Below are 4923 nucleotides of genomic sequence, written 5' to 3'. Positions count from 1 at the left end.
CTGACCCCCGCCGGCTGGGTTGTGCTGTGCGCGCCCCGGCTCTGTCCAGGGAAGGACGGAGTGCTCCCCCGTTCTGCCCCGGGAAGGACCGCGTGCGCCCCAGCTCTGACCAGGGAAAGACCGTGCGCAACCTCCCCCGCCGACCCCCGCGGGCTGGGTTGTGCAGTGCGCGCCCCGGCTCTGTCTCGGGAAGGGCTTTGCGCGCAGCGGGGAATGGGAGAAGGACCCTGGGCTGGGCCCGCCGCTGCGCTCGCCACCCCTCCGCAGAGGTAAACGCAGCTGAGGCCGCTCCTTCAGTGTAGTTGCGGACGGGGAAATGGAGTAAAGGGAGACACCAGCGTGCGAGCCCGGGTCTAGCCGTGTGATCGAGCGAGCTCATGAACGCGCGTCATCCAGAAGCTGACATTAGTAAAGATACGAGGTTTACCGCTGTGCAGACGGGCCCTAGGACCTGGCGTCCTCGGAGAGGCAGCGACAAACGGGGGCTGGTGTTCGGAGCCGTCCTAACAAGGTCTGTTTGGAAGCCCCTATCTTTATTAGTTTCTCATTTTTAGTTCCTCTCTGTGCGTGTTACAACGGCTCCAAACGAGATCCAGTTGAAATTGTGGCCGCCATGTAATCATTTGAGCAGTAAATTGGGTTTATTCCCCCTTTCCCGGGCGCATTGTCCTTGTGAAAATCTGCGCCCTTGCAAGCAAATAAACTCTTTTTTAATCCAAACGATTGTCCTTGAGACTTTTGGAGACGAAACAAGCGCGGTGGTCAACAGGATTCCTCTCGCTGATGGTGGTTCAGGGTCGGCTCGGGCTCCTCAGATTCCGCCCCAAAAGGCTCCACCCCGTTTTGCTGGGCGCGCTCTTCCTCAGCTCTCTGAGCAAAGAGCGGCTCAGAAAAACAAATAAAATTAAGGGAAAAAAAAAAAAAATTCCCGAGCTTAGACGCTCTTTTGGCAGGTTGGAAAAGCGCAGCCCCGGAAGGGACGGCCTTAGCCACCTGGTTGTGGGAGAGCTACTCTCCGAAAAACCCATCAGAAGGGAAGGAATTAAGAAAAAAGGATCATTTTCTCAGCGTGGAAAAGGTGACCTTAATCATTAATAGACACAAGAGAAAAGCAAGTGCAGCAAGCAGAGTGGCGCAGCGGGAGCGTGCTGGGCCCATAACCCAGAGGTCGATGGATCGAAACCATCCTCTGCTAGGAAGCTTTTTATGCTTGCTTCCCTCTTGCTAAGTTTTACTCATTAGGCTATGAGCCCAAAAGCCTAAACCAGTTTTTAGATCTTTCATATCCTCCTCTAATTTGGATTCCTCTTCCCCAGCTTTCTTTGAAATCATGCTGTCTCCCAGTAGTCAATTCTCAAAAGCTTCCACCTACCTGAAGTTCGGGAATTGTAAAATCCCTTCCATCCAGGGTGTCCAATAAAAGAGCAATTGGAAATATTCCTTCAGTTGAGGTGGTTTTATATGCTGTAGGGGATTTCATGGAGAAGGAGGTGACAAACTCCATATTTACTTCTGTTAAAATCTTCTAGTAAAGGGGTTTTCAAATTTATTATCTACTTGTGATGTTTTGTTTGCACTGCATACTACTAGCAAATGCAAATATAACTCAAACTAAAAGAATTCATTATAACACAGATTTGTGGTCCCATCAAACAGCAAAATCTCAGATTTCAATATTTACACTTATATTTGGTGCAAACTAGTACAGTAGCATGATCAAAGACGGACTTTAAGTAAACATACATTATATTGGCATAAAACTCATTCAAGGAGCAAGAGAATCAATATAAAACTTCCAAGTGTCACAGAAGGGCATGCTTTTTTATTTTTTCCAGGGGATGTTGGCAGTTATTCAATCACTATGGTTTTTAGATTCCATTTGGTACAATAAAGGAGTGTGATGCTACACTTCAAAAAATACTTAAAAGTTTACAATATACCAGTCATTACAGTCTTTGCGCGTATCTGATGAAAAATGTTAGGTAATGGTTATAAAAGCATATGAGGGTGTTCCAAACTGGTTTAAAAAAATCGTTTAGAAGGTAAAATCATCCCCAAACTAGTGAAGTTCAGGACACGAAGTTGGGGGGGGGGGGTCGTATTTGCTGGGACATTCCCTTCCCTATGAATGGTCGATTTTTTTTACATCAATGAATATTTGGCAAAACACAGTAATTCCAACTATTGCTCTCCACTGATTGCTTTCCACTTTTCCTGCTTTGTCATTAGTTTTGTTTTTCTTAGTCATCAAAAGGTGGCCAGTGAGCTTATTAAGTATTAATAAGTATTTACGGAAGACAATCAGTTGGTTCCACGTTTCGAGTCCCACTCTTACAAACTGAACGTAAATAAATAAGGATTATTGTATTGATGCTATTTACACCCCTTCTATCTAAGCCGGGATGGTTTGTTAGACGTAGAACAAACATAACAAACAACAGCTCCCCAGTGAACACCAAGTAGCACTCAGAGTACGTGACTACACTTCTGTTCAGTAAATTGGCCCCATGGACTTGGAACTATTTCTTCAGCTGTCTTCCCCGAGTCCAAGAGTGTATTTACAATACTAATCAACAGCAGTGATGTTCGCTAAAACCATCTGTGTAGACAAATAAAAGCTACTTCCTGGGGCCTATGTGGCTTGGCTGGTGGAGCAAGAGCCATTAATTCTAGAGTCAAGGGTCCAAAGCCTCCTGCAGGGGTGACAGCATTTTCTCCTTCGGTGCAGTTTCCTTCCTTTGTTCTTCAAGGGACAGATCCAAGGAACTATACCCGAGTTACCTTACATACACCTAGATACGATTTAAATGTTATATTTTGAGACCTCTGGGGCCTCTTGGGAAATGGTGAGTGTGTTTTGCATATGGAAGAGACGTAGATCCTTGGTGGCCAGAGGCCAGGCTCTGGAGGCAGCCTCTAAGATGACCCCCAGTGATCTTCACCTCTTGATATTCATGCCCTTGCATAGCTCCCCACGGCACTGTATCAGGGCTGGTCTTTTGTGACCGAACTTACGTGATGGATCTGGCTCTCTGGGAAGCCAGTTGCTAAGTCATGGCAGCCCTGTGAAGAGGCCCCCCGGGAGGAGGAAGGGAGTCTTCCTGCCTGCACCTACTGAGCACATGGCTCAGGATCCTCCAGCCACAGGCAAACGTTCAGATGACCCGAGCTCCAGCTGTCGTCTTGCTTGCAACCTCATGAGAGACCACGAGCTGCAACTACCCAGGTGAGACACTCCTAAATCTCTGACCTATAGATGACACGAGATAATAAATGCTGTCTTTTTTTTAAGCCACTGAATTTGGAGTACTTGTTACAGTAATAGATGAGTAATACAAACCTCAAACTAAGTTTATGACTTCGGGCTCCCTGAACTCCTCAGGAAATGCATCTAGGATGCCTCTCTACTTAGAGGTCCGCTGTGGGGCTCTGGCTTCTCAGCAGTGGGGATGTTTTCCATTTCTTTTACTCCACAGCTTTCCTAAGGGACAAGATCATTTTTCCTGCAGTTCACTGGGAGTGGGGGTTGAGTTTTCTCTCTAGGTCATCATTAATCTGAGTAAATACCAGGGGGGGCACGTGATAATATAGGGTTTTCTCCATTTTGAGCAGATTCCAATGACTTCACTTTGCCTCAGTGTAGAATTTGCTAAAAGAGAAGCACAATTTTGCGTCTACGAGTAAGCGCTCTAGAGAGCAAAAGCAAGGGGGTGCTACCATGCTGTGCTCTGTTCTCTTTTCCTTCTAGATCCTTTTTCTACGTGTGCCTCAGGTCTCTTTAATGTTACTGATTGTCATTTTCTAAAATGAACTCTTTCCTTTCCTAAATTTATTTAAGTCATCTCTACACCCAACATGGGGCTTGAACTCATGACCCCAAGATCAAGAGTCACCTGCTCTCCCAACTGAGCCAGCCAGGCGCCCCTTTAGAATGAACTCTTAAAGAATTGATTTATAACATACATACTGACTTAAAACATCCTTAAACTTTTAAAGAATGGATTTATAACTTTTTGAAGCACACAAATCATAAGGATGTAGGTCAATAAATTTTCACCCAGAAAACCCACAAGTAAGCTCCATCTAGTTCAAGAAATAAGGTACGGCCAGCACCTCAGGGCCAGCCACGGTCTACCTGTCAGTCACTTTTCCCTGAAAAGTAACCATCATCCTAACTTCTTTTGTTTTGTTGGGTAGGCCCCATGCATGGAGCCCAACGCAGGGCTTGAACTCATGACCCTGAATTTGATTTTTAACCATGTAGTTACATTTTTTAATTTGTACTACATCCGAATTTTTTACTGATAAAATTTTTTGTTTTTAGAATTTATATGTATGTTATATTGTATGTATTCATCTACAATGTGCTCTTTTATTCTTGATGAGACTTTCATAGATTGACTAAATGGATTAATATTCCCCCAATTTTTTTTTTTTTTTTTTTAGAGAACGAGAGAGAGAGAGAGAAACAGCATGAGAGGGGAGAGGGTCAGAGGGAGAAGCAGGCTCCCCGCCGAGCAGGGAGCCCGATGTGGGACTCGATCCCGGGACTCCAGGATCATGACCTGAGCCGAAGGCAGACGCTTAACCATCTGAGCCACCCAGGCGCCCAATATTTCCCAAATTTTTATCTAGGGGTAATCAGGACCACTGTCTCTACGCATAAGGATTCTAAAACCATGCTCTCCTGCAATTAAAATAATTTTTATCCGTATTTCTAGATGCAATAGAAATCTCCATTGTGAGCAAGGGGAAATGATCGTATCTGAAATGACAAAGGTAGATGGGGAAACGATTATCATATTTCATCAACACCAGGGCAAGATGAAAGAAAACCGTGCTGGTTCGCCAGCATCAGGTTTTTCTCATATACAGAGTGCATGTGAATGGAAAGACCCAAGTTGGTCCCACAGAAGAAAACAA

General features: G+C 45.1%; 1 non-coding gene across 1 annotated transcript; it reads left to right on the top strand.

The window, feature by feature from the left end:
* Positions 1-1123: 1123 nt before the first annotated feature.
* Positions 1124-1195, top strand: TRNAM-CAU. The gene has a single exon. It is a non-coding gene; the product is annotated as a tRNA-Met (tRNA).
* Positions 1196-4923: the final 3728 nt, after the last annotated feature.

The sequence above is a fragment of the Neomonachus schauinslandi genome, chromosome 8 (genome assembly GCF_002201575.2).
Source record: "Neomonachus schauinslandi chromosome 8, ASM220157v2, whole genome shotgun sequence".
In the NCBI taxonomy this organism is placed as follows: domain Eukaryota; kingdom Metazoa; phylum Chordata; class Mammalia; order Carnivora; family Phocidae; genus Neomonachus; species Neomonachus schauinslandi.
Note: the sequence above shows the minus strand (reverse complement) of the source record. Positions and strands in the feature narration are given on the sequence as shown.